At 43.0% G+C, this 17,325-nt stretch overlaps 1 non-coding gene across 1 annotated transcript; it reads right to left on the bottom strand.

Annotated features, from left to right (window-relative positions):
* Positions 1 to 14,378: 14,378 nt before the first annotated feature.
* On the bottom strand, positions 14,379 to 14,452 carry trnai-aau. The gene has a single exon. It is a non-coding gene; the product is annotated as a tRNA-Ile (tRNA).
* Between the last annotated feature and the right edge of the window lie 2,873 nt (positions 14,453 to 17,325).

Raw genomic sequence — 17,325 nt, 5'->3', positions numbered from 1 at the left:
CACCGAATAAATGGCTCTAATGAGAAATAGTTCAAATGTGTGATCCTCTCTTTATCCCCACTTGATCTCTTTTACATTAAATATTTTTCTTTTTTTTCTTTTTTTTTTTCATGTGTCAAACCGCTGAATGTGCGCCGGCCACCACTGGTTTTTAGATTGCATACATTTCTCGGGCCTGTGTTTCAACCCATTTCCGGTTCTGCTCATTAAACTCCATCTGAAGAATTCATACATACATTATAAAGCCTTGCATACTGCAGCACCACGGGAGACTGGTTCAAAATAGCATGACTTTTTGTGTTGAAACACAACATCAAGATGGGCAGGGTGGGTGGGGGGCGGGGGAGGGGGGGGGGGTGCAGGGGGGTAGAATTCTGATACCAGTACAGTCAGCATCTGCATAGTCTTCCCCTGGTGTGTTTTGTGTGGTTGCCATGGCCACACAACAAACCAGAGTGGCAATTGAAGTTCAACCATTAACTCAGATTGCAGCAGCAAATGACTGTGAATTCATGACTGCAGCAGTGTCAGACAGCACACACACACACACACACACACACTACATTATGTCTGATGTATGGCACTGTGTGTACCTCTGCAAGAACACATAAGCCTTGTTCATGTTTGCAGCTATTTCCATTAAATGAATGTGTCTCCAATGCATGCTTAAAAAACTAATGTGTGAGGGCATTTTTTTTTTTTTTATGTGTGTGTGTGTGTCTCAGAGAGGGAAAGAGAACGTGGAGCAGACAGAGAGATAGAGAGAGATAGAGAGATAGATGGCAAACATAAACGGCTAGTCACCCATGACTCATCCATAACAGCTATCATCATGGAGCAGTATGGTGAAGGTCATTATCTGGTGCAGAGCAAAGAGAATAGATTATGAGAAGAGGCAGAGGACAGCCACAGGTCTGCGGCTGCTGCTACCTGGAGGCTGTGATGTGAACATGTGAATCGCAGGCCTGCTCTCTGAAAAAAAAAGGAGGCAGGATGATATCACATTTTATAGCAGCTTCATTTTCACTGTTATTACGGTGGGGGACATTTGTCCAAAGTCACTGCCGGGTTCATGAGTACACACACACACCTGTTTACATCATAGTCTGAACAAGTTCTTATTTGGATTTCATCGTTGCCATCTGATCCCAGCTAGTTTAATAAACCCAATGGAAACCAGCCCTGAATGAGGGCTGTCTCACAGTACAGTACTATGAGAAGCTGTCTGGTGGAACCAGGACATTTCAGTCTCTCAGGTATGGAAAGGGAAACAATATTAAAATGTTTGTTCATCAGATTTCAGGAAATCTTCGCAGATTTTAAGGTGAGGAATAAAAATCCTGATTAACTTAAGGCCACAGACATTTTTCTATTTGGTGGCATTGTGCCATACATACATTTATACTTTGGACATTCACATCAACACTATCAAACAGAGCGTGATTACAGACCATGCATGTATTAAAAGAGATGGATACTGGACTCCAAGACTGGTCCACATTCATGGAAATTCATATTGTGCATCCAGAGCATGAGTCCAGGTGAGGTGCCACACACATCACACACACACACACCACACACACACACACACACACACACACACACACACGTAGTAAGTAGATAGTTGTGTGGCACCTCTTTAATAAATGAAGTGAATCTGTGTCAAAGCCAGTCTGGTCCAGAGAATACAGCTCCACTCCGCCTCTTCATCTCTCTCCACGATCACTGCTCCATTCATACATCACACTTTACTGTGGTGATGACTGCTGCTGCCCGCCTGCGATTAGAAAAATATTTACACACTTTATGCTCGTGCCCATCAGCTAGTAATGATGTTTTCACAGCAGCAGACAGTGAGCCGTGAATAAAAAGGCTGCAGCACAGACCTTTTCGGTTTCAGTTTCTCTCCAGCTTCTAACCACGGAGCAGGAAAAGTGGATCAGAGACAGTCAAAGCCTCAAGTCTCGGCTCTTTTCCTTTTAAACACCGATTCTGGTTTCCTTTCTCCCCTCTTATCTCTTCTCCTCTCAGCCTGTCTGAGCTCTACGTTTTGAGCACTAAATCCTGGTTTTGAATTCGGCAGCTCTTCAGGCAGATTGGGAGTATTTGAGACTGTAATTGGCCACACGCTAACAAGTTTTTATTAACAGGATTTGAGCAGGAGACGTTCTTATCTTGCTGTTACAGTCCTATCTGTGATGGAGTAAATGCCTGTGAGACAAATAATACAGCTGATGGAGCACACTGGGACACTGACTGTTGATCAGATATTGGCTGTGGTCAAAAGTCTGTTTTTGCTTAGGAAGTTTCTAAGTAAGTGAAATGACCCAGAAGTATCTCAGAGGCAGCCTCGATGAGAGCTGGGTGAATTCTCTAAATGTGAAGGAAAGGTGCTTCAGTGCCTCCTTTCTTATCTCCTTTAGCACCATCCTTTACCAAAGGGAAGGAGATAATGCCATCCCACAGTTCCCAGCAGAATCAGACCCTCTGCCCTCAACTACAGGCAGACCATGCAGCGGCCTCCTGGGCAGAACAGAACCACATGGAAGACGAGAAGCAGCAGCAATTCATCTCCAGGATCTCCGCCTGCGACCCCCAGTTCCTGCAATCATAGTGAATTGCTCTGAAGAAAGGAGGTCATTTTTACTTGTAGGCTATACAAAGCCACAAATAGCAACATCTTCATTCAGTATTCATTTTCCTGATAACAGCAACGTATTAAAAACAGCATCAGTGCTTGGGAACCACTGAGCAGAATAAACAGGCAGGATGTGGATGCACAGCATGGCACAAAATGTTGTTTATGACTGCCCACACTCCTCTCACTACTCACTCATTATCCCTCAGTGTGGAAAGTATTAACTAACTGCGGTGAAGTTGCAGGCGGCAAGCCAGACAAATATGTTGGGCTGATAGAGACCAGTTGGATATATTGACTGTTTTCCTGTTGCAAAATTAGCTGCCACCAAAGAGCTTTGCCTGTATAAACTGAGTGCAACATGGTCACTAGACAAGAGCAGACAACCTGACAAAGACTGGGAACAAAAGGCTGGAATAAGACGAATGAGGAACAGGTGTGTGGATGGGCAGGGCAGACAGGTGAATGAGCCAGAGGAGGAAGGTCTGAGGATATGTGGTGGAGGAGCGGAAGCTGGAGTTTTGGGCGGGAAAAACATTATTGTGGTTTTTATTACGTATATATTTAAAGCAATACACACTCACGAACTTAAAATGTGGCTTCCATTCACTCAGTAAAAGCTTTTGCTCCTCACTCAAACACTGCAGTGTGGATTATGTGCTCCAACATTCATGTGAGCACGCCGTGTGGTCCTTTGATATAACACTGCTGCGGTGAAGCTTCGTGTGGAGGTGATGGCTGCTCCCTGTGCAGAGCTCTGTCAGTTCTTTACAGGTGAGCGATATGACAGGAGCCAACACCATTAGCCCCCTGCCTGCCACATATTAACCACATGCCAACCTGCAGGGTGGACAACAGGTGCAGACCTACAGCCTGGATATCAACACTACAGCAACTGTTTATGATAGTTTTCATTACACTGTATTCATGTGTGTCTCTACCTAAGTGATTCTTTCTAGAAACCAAGTAATATTATAATCAAGTATACATTTTTTTTTGTTTTTTTTTAAACATCTTTTTAATTCTTTGTTGTGTGCCCCAACAGCTCTTTGTGTGTCTGTTCCTAATTCACTTCCTGTCTTTGTCTCATTTCCCACCTTTGTTGATTGCCTGCCCACTGTAATGTGAATCACCTGTTGACAATTTACCCCAGTGTATATATGTCTTGTTGCTCCCCCTCTTTGTTAGTTTGTCTGTTCTCTTCCCTGAGTATGTCCCTGTCCCTGGTTGGACCTGTTACCCTAGCTGCCTTTGTACCTGTCATCCTGTGTTTGCCTCCTGGTTTTGTGTCCTGTGTGTGAACCTTGTGTTTCCCTATGGGCTTACCTCCGTAGCCTGGTTGACTCTCTTTGGTGGACGATTATTGGTTTTCTACTGAGTTTTTGTTTCCTGGCTATCTGGACTTTATGCCAGTGATTTTTTTATTTAGATTTTTTAATTAAAAAAACAGCATTAAATCCACTCCCTTAAAACAGAGGGCTGGCCAATTCACTGATTCAGTTTCATAAAATGCACTCACCATCAAATTGGAACTCTGATCAATAATTAACTTAACTCCAAAAATGATCATATCAACAGTAGTAAAGGTTAAAGGTTTGGATTCTGCAGAGCAGAGATTCTCGTGTAACATTTAATAGACCAGCAGACAAATGCCAAAGCATTTATTTCACAGACAAAAAACTAACAAAACTGAAAATACGCATTAGGCACTTGTGTGTTTGCGTGGATGTGTGTGTGTGAAAACAGACGAAACAAAATGGCAGCTGGGACTGCAAGGGGTGTGTTTCCTCATGCAGAAAGGATCAGTTAGTGCAGGGGTAAAGGTGGCAGGTTAAGAAAGAGGTTAGTTGGTTGCATGCAAAACCAAATCAAACAAAAAGATCAATCAACATACAGAGACTGGGGTCAAAAAGTCCATTCCCTTGAATGGCAAATGGTCTGTGTCACCTTATGGAGTAAGCTACTCAATGCTAACTCTGCTTCATGGCTACTGAAGAAAACTGGGCTTGACCTGGTGACATCATGGGTCACAGGCCACACAGCGACCAATGGAAGCTGGTTGGTGGGTCCATGGGTGGAGCTCAGGTAACAGGGGTGAGACCTGAGGGATTCAGTTCATCTGTGAAGTCCCATGAGGCTGTACAGCACACTGACTTCACGTGACCCCCCTCTGACATTACTCAGCCATTCGATCCTTTCTTAATATGAAAAATATTGATTAGTGCAGCTTTAAAGAGTCATGAAGCTCTGCCTTTGAGCCTGTCTCCACCTTTTACACGCATTTGTAAATCAGAGGCTCTGTACAAGGCTAGCTTTGCAGCTCCACCAGCCCATTCAAACTATATACACAGTCACATTAACCGTTTGCCACATGTGATGTCACAGTCTTCATGTGTGTTACTAATAAAGTGAGCAATCAATAAAAGACTGCAAACGGTGTATGAGACCAACGCTGCATAGTTCCATCATATAAAATTATACAAACCTCAGTGATGACGCACCACTGGAATAATGACTGCTCTATTTCTACACTGCACAAAGAGAAAACTTTGCCAAGACTGGTGCTAGTGGTGCAAAACTTATACTGTTGCTGGACTTCAGGCATATGTTAATGTGTTAACGGCTCAAAAACATACACTCCTCCAGAAATAGTTTCAGTATCAAATAACCAGCTGAAAAGTGTGTAACGTGTTCCTTTATGATGATAGAGATGATACCTGCAGTCTATCAATCAGCCTGTTTGGCTGCAGATTTCTTCTTCTCTGACAGCAGCTTCTTTCCTTCCCACAATAGTTCATAAGGTTCATCATGTGACTGAAGTCCACAGTGTTAGCAAAACCTACTCAAACAACCACATCTCTTTGGTGTCCTGATGAGGCAGACGTCCTGAGTCCTGAGTGGTATGAATAATGAAAATCAGCCATGTCTTCCTGTGGAAAGCAGACTGCTGAGTGACATGAAATCAGCCTGGCCTGTCAGCTTTGGTCTCAGAGTCCTGGCTATTGTTACTTGAAGAGCTGCCAGCAGCTGGCACAGCTTGACGCTCCTGACTCCTGCACTGATCCCCCCGTCTCTGCCGTGGCAACCTGTCAACCACTGACTTCACTCTTTCCTTCAAGCTGGTAAACAGCTTAAAGCTTATTATTTCAGTTCTACGTTCAGTACAACGAAATATTCCAAACACTGATCAGATAGTATTGTACACGTTTATTTCCATGGTAAGTTCAGTTAGGTTAACCTCTCATGGGATTTAGCAGGTTTAAAAGTATGGATTCATTAATATAATATTAAAATCAACCTTTACATATAAAACCAAGACCTGGCACTTGAGATTTCAAAGTCACACTCACAGGTATAATCCCATTTTAGGCTGAAGAAGTCACACCTTGAAGTGTGGCATCTGAAACTATTCTACCATCTGCTGCCACCTGAGTAACTCTGCCTTCATAATGTGTGCTTGCGTGTATGTGTATGTGTGTAAGAACAGAGAGAACGTGTGATATTAATTACTTGTACTTTTCTATTTCTATTAGTTTTTGTCACATGAGACAACAGGACCTTCTTCAAGAAAACTTATGATGTGTTTTTTTTTTTTTCTTAGGTTGCTTTAATACTGAACCTGTTTGTTTCGGTTAAATTAAATTCTGGATTTGCCGCTTCGAAAACTAATGGACGAACCACAGGATTTTGTGATAGCAGATATGATTTTAGCTTTATTCCTGCTCTTAGATTCATCTGTAGAAGAAACCTGTGAAGTTATCTACGACTTTGATTATACTCACAATACTAGTAATACTTCTTTATAATCATTTTATTCTCTGTGGGCTCTTTGTGACATGAAGGAACAGAAATATACACGAGAAGTGCAACATGACCTGCAGTCATCTCCCTGTGGGGATTCATGTAGCATTGATAATTATGGATCGTCATTACAACTGTCCAATAAAGGAGTCACCTGTCGGACCTGTCAGTCTGTATAGTTTCACACCCACAGCTCTTGGTTTGTCTGTAAAAAGACAGTGTGAACAGAACTAAAAGGTGACAGCCATTTTATCCCTTGGTGTGGACCAAAGGAACTGAATGACCTGTGACTAGCACAATGAGAGTTTCCTCATCTTTGCCACTAACATAAAGCTGCAGCTGGAGAGGAAACAGGCCACAGCTGTCTCACTCCCTCAGAGCTGTCAGGTGTCATGGTGGACTCCACCATCTCTTCATTTCTTGATTGATCTTACTCCTGATTCAGAGTCAACAAGCTAAATAAATTATCATTAAATATTTGAAATGAGCTATTTAGTTTTTACTTTTTAACAATTTTAATCTTACTTCAGATGAAGAAATTAGCCAACCATTTTGTATTTTCTTTCTTAATGGACATCGTCAGCTATATGCAATAGATACTAATTCAACACTGGTTTCTCCCCTAATCCCACCTCCATCTAATACAAGTAAATGGATGTAAAAAGCCAATAAAACCTATAAAACAAAGGGATTATTGAGTCATTGTTTGCCTGCCTAGACTTTTCCATCCTTTTTTGTTTTACACTGTTTTCTTGTTCATCTGCCTCCTGATGCTCCTTTTCTGAGAACCGTGGTGCTTGCAATTGATTCTGACCTGGGTCTAAACTTTGAGAAGAGCCCACTTATCAGATAATTTACCGGATAAGTGAAAATAGCAACACTGCCTAGAACCATGCCGTGAGCGTGGCTGAAGCTGGACAGACCTCCATGAAATTTACTGAGCACATTCATATTCCCCAGAGAACGAACCCTTTCCATTTTGAGCACTCTGTAACATTTTCACTTGTACCACCCTCAAGCCAAAGTGTCAGCTTTGCACACAGTGATCTAGTGTGCAGATTGCCATGAAATCCTTTAATCACATTCATGTTCCCAGTAGGATAAACCACGCTGATTTTAATAAACCCATGACTTAATAAACTCTCAAGACTGGCAAGAAATTTCAATACTAAAAGAATCATGAAAACTCCAAGGCAGGAACAGACGTGGATCATTTGTGTACATCTTTAACAGACCACAGTCCTCTAAGCTATAAGCCACAGGAACATCCTTCCCCTCACATGATCTCTGACATTTACTTTCCAGTCAACCAAGTGATTTTATGCATCGAATAAGCTGAGGTAATAACTCCAGCCACCCAGGGGTGTAATTAGCAGTGTGATTTCTCCCCTTTTAATTCCCTTCTGACAATCTACTGAGAAAAGTGAAATACTGACCATCTTTCAAAGCCCCATTGTGACGTTTGAGGAAGATCTTCAATCTTGTGAAAAATTCGGAGAAATTTAACAGAGCGAGGTTGTTTTCCATATGGTAAAATATTCAAGCAGAACAGGTCATACTCATCCAGAGATGCTTTTAATAAGGTGAAATATTCATGGCAGCCTGACAGCTGGCCTAACTGTAGGCTGTCGTACATCCTATATTTATTTTAATATTCATGAATCAGACCACTGTCTGTCCTATCAGTTTTTAATTTGGGACTAATTTCTGTGTTATTACAGAAATGATTCTGTTAATTCTCAGTCATCTCAACTGTTTTTCTTTTTTTTGGTTCCTTGCATCTTCCTCCTTCAAGAAGAACATGAACATCCTCCATGGGGAACAGTTTGCCCTCCACTCCCCTTCCTCTGATGGAAGAATATGGGAATGTCAAGGGTGGGTGTGTGTGTGTGTGTGTGTGTGTGTGTGTGTGTGTGTGTGTGTGTGTGTGTGTGTGTGTGTGTGTGTGTGTGTGTGCGGTAATGGTACACTACCTCATACCTTATTTATACTGATGTCTCTGTACTGGCTTTCCTGGCTCAGAGGGTAAAATCTAGAGATGGATGGAGACTGTTCAGAATGGATGGATGGATAGGAAAAAAGAGTAGAAACAAGAAGAGAAAAGAATGACATGACATAAAAATGGAGTGAGGACAAACCATAAGAATCCAGCAGACAAAGAAGCAGAACGACGGGAAAAACAGGGGAGGAAAAGGTGGAGAGCAGCTTCCTCTACAGCCATCCATCCCTGTGAAGAGGTGATGCCAGCGCTCTTTGGAAGCTGTCTCATTAACCACACTGAACACACAGATCGTCCCCCAGGTGAAATTGCTATAACAATGATGAGCAGTGTATCACCATAAAAACTCTCTCTCTTTCTCCCCCTCCCCCTTTCTCTCTCTCTCTCTCTCCCTCTCTTTCTCGATGCTCGCACTGGACTCAGCAGAAATTGTGTTGTGTCTGAAAGGGCCATTCTCTGGAAGGGGAGGGACTCAGCTGATGTTTTCAAAGACATGTCCACCTATCACATCTAAAGTTTCTGATTTGTGAAAATCTTGATTTGTTCACTTTTGCTACAAAATATCTGAAACCATTCAAATGTCGTTTTGACAGTAATAGTTCTAGTTCAACTGTTTAACTGACCTGAACTGAAGCTGTACTTGAACCTGAACTTAAAGCACCTGAATCCAGGGGGCCTGTATATGAGTGCACAAAGTGCTGGAGCTGAGTTGTGGATCTCAGACTGCAGTGCACCAGCAGCTCACTGTTTAGGTCCTTACTGCCATGGCCTGGGTTTGAATCTGTCCCGGGCCTTTGCTGCATGTCATCCCCTCCTTAATGAAAGGGTTCGTTCTCTATGCTAATCGAGTGAAAACATTTATTATCCAGCCTGTGGCACAGACAGCAACATGAACTTTACACACACCCTGCCCCGCACAATCCCCCAAAGTCACCTTAACCTCTTAACACAGATCATAGCGGGGCACAGAAAAAAATACAGAGACACCATCAAAGCACTGACATAATGTGTGTGTGTGTGTCTGTGTCTGTGTGTGTGCAAAAGAGAGGGAGAAAGTGATGAGAGAAGAGAGAGGGAGAGTCAATGAAGCACAGCCCTGACTTCAAACACTTACAGATTAACCTTACACCCTCCTCGCAGCAGCACGTTGTTTCTGTGAAAAGCCAGAAGCCCATTAGTGAATCCGAACTCCCGTGTGGAGGATTGTGACGAGGGGGGGGGGATACAGTAACACTGTCTGAATACAAAGCATACAGAAAAAAAAAATCCACCTGAAAACTCAGTTCACATACAGTAGGTCACTGTTGCCGGTTTAAAGGGTTCAGGCCTGATTTATGATGAAGTGCACATTTGCAGTGATGATATGAACAAAGAAAAAAAAAAAAAAAGAAGCAGAAGCAAGATCATTCGTGTCTTCGAGAGGTAAATGCACGAGCTGCTTGTTGTTAGTGAGAGGTTAACTGATCCACAGTCGGATCTTGATCTCAGGGATAAAAACCCCTTCTTTTAAGCTTGGATCTTTCATGGTAGTTACTAAGATAAAAACAACAGTGCATGAACGTTTGACCTTTGACATGTGGGTTGAACTCATGGCAGAAAGGAAAGTCTCCGAAACTCATCACAGTAGAAGTCTTCCATCAGAGGTCATAACTGAGGTACCACAGCCTCCTACATCGTCCGCTGATATTCCATCTGCCACCTCCCAGTATCCAGTTGCAGTGCAGCCACTAGATCCGTTTGACTGACCACCTGTCCTGTCTGCATCTGTCAGGGCAGGACAGGACAGGCAGAGGACCGTAGTAGATTGATCCAGCATTCACCTTTCCCAGAGCGTAGGGTGTTAGATGTCCTTTCAGTAACTGCAAAGGGCAGTCATACAATAATGGTGCCAACATGAAGGGCAAAAACCAAAGATTGCAGGCAAGGCTTTTGGCAAAGACTTCCCAACCTTAACCCCCAACAGTTTGACTGCGTTTGAACTGCTGGACTTTGTCCACAAAAAGGAACTGATAAGGTTGTAATCAAGTCTTTGTATATCCCTGAGGATTATCTGTCCCCTGCCCCTGAGGCAGACGTCTTAGAAATAAAATCATTGACAATTTTGCTTTAAGAAAATCAAGGAGGCCCAAGGAGGAGTGTCCTTGAGCAAGACACTAAACCCCTAACTACTGACACTGCACCATCAGTGTGTGGGTGTGCGTGTGAGAAAGGATGAATGTGACTTACATTGGAAAGCACTGTCGATATATAAATGCAAATGATTTACCATTGGTTTCTTAACTTCATGAACTAATATACTTTTAATATACATTGTATCTAATTAAAGTAAGAGATTTGTTGTTAATTCATTTGTCTATCTTGTGTGTCTGTGTTCATTCAGTTCTGAGCAGTGTGTGTGTGATTTGGTGGTTGCACAGGGAGTGTTTTGGGGCCACAAACAAAATCTTGTTTGGGGCCTCCAAAATCCAGCCTCTGCTCCTCTCTCTGGGATTACCTCTGCACTGGCCTCCTCTGTTGGGCCTTGGCCCGTTTCTCCTGGTTCTAACAACAACTCACCCTTATCCCCAAAAATCTCTCTCTCTCTCATATAGCTTATCTGTCTCTTTGATCTCCTCCTCCTCTTTTTTCTTTCCCTTCTGCTTTGATTCTCCTCACAGTTCCCAGATATGCACACACACACTTAATAAATTTACTCACTGTATCTTATACCTCTGTCACTGTCTTATTAGTCTTAGCATCATGCTGTAGTGACATATCATTTGTCTCATTAAGACACATTGTCAGTGTGTTCTGTCCAAAGTCTCTGTCCAAAGTTCGAAAATGCACTCAGCAGCACCTCTGCAGCTTCTTAATGAACACTGTATCTGTGTTCAATCTATGCAATCCAATCAGAAACGTAAACACAACACTTTAGGGAAAGTTTTGTGCTGCAACTGTTGCTGGGAGAACAGCAACCAGGACCACTGACTTCCTGTGCTAATGTAATCACAGTGAGGTTAGCAGGTTAGGTACCATTATGTCTGTACATAACATGAGCATATATCTCAGTTTATATGTTTACATATACAGATATATCTATGTGTAAGATATAAATACTGTATACATACAGTGCATACATACATATACACCATCTTATATCTTATTGTATAGTTAGCATTGCAGTTTTGTAAGTGGGTATTGCTGGGACTGTTCTGAAACGCACAGGGCAAGTTTCAGAATTCGGACCATTAGGACACTCATCATGCTACATCTTACAACGAGAAAGAGGGTCAGCTTCCCATTATCATTACTTTCAAATTAAAAGGAACATATTCCAAACACTGTGTCTGTGATGTTTTTCATTTTCCAGCGACGTGATTCTCTGTTTGTCTTTTTTCCTCCTTCTGTATCTGCTGGCAGCCCGCAGGAAGCCTGCAGGGTCAGGTGTCTGATGTAATCTGAGAGGAAAGCCGTTCATGCTCCATAAATGCCAGATAAAAAGTGGATTAGTTTTGAACGGCTGTGTGCGCAGCCAGGCTGCATTATCTTTAGACAAAAGTGAGAAGAATGTCTCCTTTGCCTTCTTCCACGTAAATGGGCAGAGGAGACTGACGGAAACCTTTTTAGAGGACTAATGATGTTCACAGATTTAAACAGTGGAAACAACTGACCCTTCTTATTTTATCTAAACATGTCTGTGTGAATTAGACACATACAGACAGAACTGTACATCCAGACTAAAGTAAAAATATGATCCTTTGATGTTTCCCACAGCGTGTGCTGTCTGAAGCTTCTGCACTGCATGTTCAGTATATATTATTTCTCCAATTGCCTCTGTGTTTTTTTTCGTGTAGTGTAATATATGAGAACTTAAAATACAAACAAGCCAAATAATTCACAGCTTGTCACAGTTCCTCCTATTTCTCTCCTCGGTGTTAAAGCTAATAAAACACTGATGGAGGGTGGAGGAGGAAAAACATACTTGGAAGGCCGACTTCATGTAATTTCATCCCTAATGATGATAAATCTACTCTGGGGAGTTATTCAAATATTCATTCTAGCAAAGGGAATGAAAAAAAATCTTCTTTCCCTTGGCTCGTGAAAACACAGCATTGTTCTTGTCAGGTGGAAAAACAGGTCTGCAGTTCCTCTAAGGTCCAGATCATGCTCATTCTTACACTGCTCACCACGGTTAATGTCAGTCAGATGACCTCAATTTACCTCCACACCCACCACGTGTAATTATGCTTTTTTATGTCCATCATCACACATACATACACACACACACATTCACACACAGTCCATTACACAACAGTCCCTCTCTCAGCACTGCTGTGGGCTCCCCCACCATCTCCCGCTCCAGGGAGGGCCACTGTCACTTAGCCCGGCGCTATCCATCTGCACCTGTCAGGCGGCATCTTGTCTCTGCGGTTAAGCTGGCAGAAAATAGCCCTGGGAACAGAGAGCACTATGAGAACAGAAGAGCTGAGCTGGGCTGAGTCTGAGTTCTGATTGGGAAAATCGGTCCATCGCAATGAAGACCCGATGTTTTACTGTGCTGCTGTGCGGCTTCCTCAGCTCCAGCTGCCTGTTAGCATGTTGCTTAGGGCAGTGTGACAAAACACTGCTCCATAAAATATCATGATAGGAGCACACAGTTAATTTAACACAATGAGAGAGAGGACAGGTGACACACATCTGCAAAATGTTAAGTAACACAAGTGTCAGCACCGTATATGCATATATAGATATGTATGTATATACGTGTGCGTGCATACATACAACAGCAGCAGCGTTTTTTGAAAATCTATTCAAACCATTCTACATGACTTTCTACAACCTGACTGTATATGAACACATCAACTAATGTTGTGTTAAACTGAAAACTGTATAAAATGCATCCTCACTCATATCCAATTTGTTGTGTGCACGCACACCCACACAACAGCAGAGTGGCCTGTTGTTCACTATCTCTCAGGTGATGAAAACATTGTTTGTCTCATCAACTGACTGCAGCCATTTCTGAATCCTCCACAGTGACGAATAACTCCTCTCAGAAACGACAGGCAGAGCCAGCTGTTGCATCTTCCACAGATTTGGAGACCTCTCCTTTAAAAACAGTCTTTTGAAGACTCTCCTGTGAAACAGGTGCAACAGCAGAGGTTTTTAACAAGCTCCATCTCTGCTCCAATGAGGAGAGGGTGAATGTTCAGCGGCCGTGCGTATTTTTGGATGACGGTTGCAATCCCATTTTTGTCACATCCGATCACTGCTGCACAGGGAGACACAGGTGCTGCTGAAATCCAGGTGTCTCACTCTGCAGCAGTTTCTCTATGACCCAGAGTAGTTGTGGTCTCGGATGGTGCGAGGGGGGCGTGGAGTCTGACCCTCCCGGGTACAAACACGTTGCAGAACAGTTTCACTGGATTTTGATAAATCGATGATGGTGAAAACAAATACTACTACGGTTAACAGTACAACGCTCATGCATCAGCTTTAGTGTGTGTACCATGCAGTGTATGTACGATGTGTATGGGCGGTTCTATTTGACCCACACATCGGGAACGTGACTGGGGGTTTGCATAAGTTTAATCCTGTATTCGTCCCTCAAGCTGGGAAAATGTATTCTCTGCATTTTACCCACACAAAATGAACGAAACATACACACGAGCATGCACATGCACTGGAGACGCTGTGGCAGGGGGCTTCCCTGGGAGGAGCCCGGGGAGCTGAGGTAGATCGGTGCCTTGCTCAGGGGCACCACGGCCATGGTCACACAAGCGGGGGGTCGCGTCTCCTTTACCACCACCCATATTCATTGTGCGTATCCATTGTGCTTGGTCGAGGAATCGAACCAGCGGTCCAAAGTCCAAAGCCGCACGGTTACCTTGCTGCGCCACGGCCGCCACCAAAAGGTGTTTACGTATGAGTGCTGTGTCCACAGGTTGAGAAGGTCGATGTTGGCCCGTACGGGGATCGAACCCGCGACCTTGGCGTTATTAGCACCACGCTCTAACCAACTGAGCTAACCGGCCACAGTTATATCTGTTGAGGTTACCTCTTTCCAGTCATGCATGCTGCTGGAGGTGGCCTGACAGTAGGAGACAGCATCATATCTGGGTACAGACTGGGATACTTACAAGTACAAGCTGAAAATGCTGCGGACTTTTTTAAAATTAATTAATTAATTAATTAATTATTGAATTCATTGATATTAGATGATGATAGTAATTAAAACTGTTTTCTTCACGTGGTAGAAGACTGGTACTCCTCTGCACTCTTATTAGAAATGTTCTATAACACATGAATAAGAGTTTTTAGAATAAGGTAGGCTAATGCATCTGCTTCACTCACAGTACGACACATAGTAACAGCTTCTCCACCTCATTCAGTGTGACAGAGCAGCTTGGCTATATCTAAAGCCTACTTCAACAAACATCTGCACTGCTGGAGTGTCCTTGAGCAAAAACACTGAATCTCCACAGGCTACATAACAGCATTTCTATAGCTGACTGTGTCCTCTGACCTGACCTATGTAGGCTACAGGAGGTGGTTATGGCTCACACCCCGTTGGCCATTAATCTACGGTTCAGAATCAGTGTTATGTTGGGACCAAAGGGTTAATGGTAATTTTCTTCAGTTTAATTACATAAGGTAAAGATGGCAAAGTTGTCCTCAGGCTCATAAGCTGTTACTACACCCTCGTATACTGAACGACACACTCAGGTCAGCACACTGCCCCACACCATCCAGCCATGTCAGTTATAGAATTTTCTTCATATGCAGTAAATGAAAATCCTCCTCCAAGCTCCCTTGACCTTTGTGGCCAGTGAATGCCTTCTTTTCATCTCTTTGGATGCAGGAAAGGCATTTGACAGGGCTTGAATGGCTCTATCTGTTTCTCATCATGGAGTCGTTTGATTTTAGCAGTACAACGATATAACTCCTGTATACCGATATCTAAAGCTGCAGTGTTAACTAATGGCCTGGTTTCATTCTGGTTCGAGCGCGGCAGGGGGGGCCAGGTAAGGGCACCAGGTTTCTTCATACTGGCCCTGGAACCTCTGACAACAGTCATCTGATTGGAACAGTCCAGTGGCCATTCACACAGGCTTATGTTGTATGCAGATAACATTCTTAGTTTTGTTTCTGAGCCCGAGCACTACCTTCCAGGGCAATTTTAAATAATCTACACATTCTCTAATATGTCAGGTTATAAAGTTTATTGGCTGAAATCAGAATCCTTCCCCTCACACTGCCCATAGGACCACGTTGCAAAGAGAAAACTTCTTGGCCTAACAATGGCATCAAATTGGCCTCAGGCGCCTTGTCCACTGGTGCCTGGCCCCCTCTCGAGTTCGCCCAGCACTGTTCCTGAGTTGGAAGTACACTCTGTGATGCTCTCCCTCTGCTTCATTTTCTCACAGCAGCACAATCTGAAGAGCATGGATCTGAAATAGCTGAATATAGCCAAATACCGGGTCCCTCTTCAACAAGGCCTAATTAGGTAAAAAAGCAGAGCCCCACCTTAAGGCCATTTTCATGTGAATTGATGTGTCAAATTCTCAATTAAATTAACCCTAAACAGCCAGCACCCATAAACCTGGAGCTTCTGGGAGTCTCTGGAATTTCACAATTTGAACAAAATTTACCGCATAAATCTTATGGCATAAAGACTGGGAGCCAGAAGAAACAAACAGCCTGGCTCAGTCTGCGGGTAAAAATAAAATACCTACAGTACCCGCACATCTAAAGGTTAATTATTAATGAATGTGATCTCTTGTTTGTTTTAGCAGCACACAAACTGAGGGCCAAAATGCTGTGGTTAAGCTGGACTACTCCTTGGCTGCGCCCAGAGACTTAAAAGCTCTGTCCAACAATTTCTGTAACGTTGTCTAGCGGATAACACAACATTCACACCACGATTGGCCGGCTGTGTGGAGACGAGACAGTAAATTGGGTATGGTCTTCTCTCTTAGGTTCTCTTTTTTTTGTAAGTGCATCATAGCATCGTGCCAGAAAAGGGGCAAAGATTAGTGTGTCCACCCCGGGGTCATGTTTCCATGATTGCCAATCAAAGCTGGAGCCAATAGATACCTGTGACTACTGCAGAGTCATTTGACCTGGGAATGAATGCTGAGTGTTCCCTTTCCCACTGAAGACAAAAGCCAGATGTTAGTGGGGTTTCCTTGTTGTGTGAAAGGGGCTTATGGCTGTTTGAAAGTGTGTGCTGTTTTCCTCATATTTACTACTGTGTACCAGGTTAGTTTGTGCCTACATCTGGTCTTCATGCCAAGTTTGGCTAGGCCACTGGTGTGCTAACTGGGAGCGGGGGTGTGGATAACCAGGGGAAAAATATCGAGCGAAACTAAGTTGAATGAATATGATTTATGTAAGGAACATAAACATGTTATCACACTAAGCCTTATTTTACCAATATTCAACTTGGATCCTCTTTTATTAGTCACTTCGATCATTGTTAATGACTGATTTAAACTGTGGGGTGGAGGACATGAATGTTGTTTTTTGTCGGATTCTGAAGGGGGACATGCCAGAAAAAGTTTGGAAACCGCTGGGCTAGGCCAACCAGCTACAGACTGTAATGGCATATTTTACAGACATGTGGATGATATCAGTCTTCTCATCTAATTTCCCCAAATGTCAAACTATTCTTTTAGGTTTAGTTGTGCAATTCTGAAACACAAAGTTGTAAAGATAGTGGGAGGTCTTTATTTGGGCTGCAATCTTAAGAAGGAACCGTATACTAACATTAATCTAAGCCCTTCTACAATACAATGATTTAAAAAAAAAAACATTTGGTAGCACCAAATGCAGTTTCTCAGATCCTTAACATGGGTTTGGGTTAAGCATTGTTATACTTTTATTTTTATTAAAACAACATTAACAA

Source organism: Toxotes jaculatrix, chromosome 8 (genome assembly GCF_017976425.1).
Source record: "Toxotes jaculatrix isolate fToxJac2 chromosome 8, fToxJac2.pri, whole genome shotgun sequence".
In the NCBI taxonomy this organism is placed as follows: Eukaryota; Metazoa; Chordata; class Actinopteri; family Toxotidae; genus Toxotes; species Toxotes jaculatrix.
This window is presented reverse-complemented; position numbering and strand designations above follow the sequence as displayed.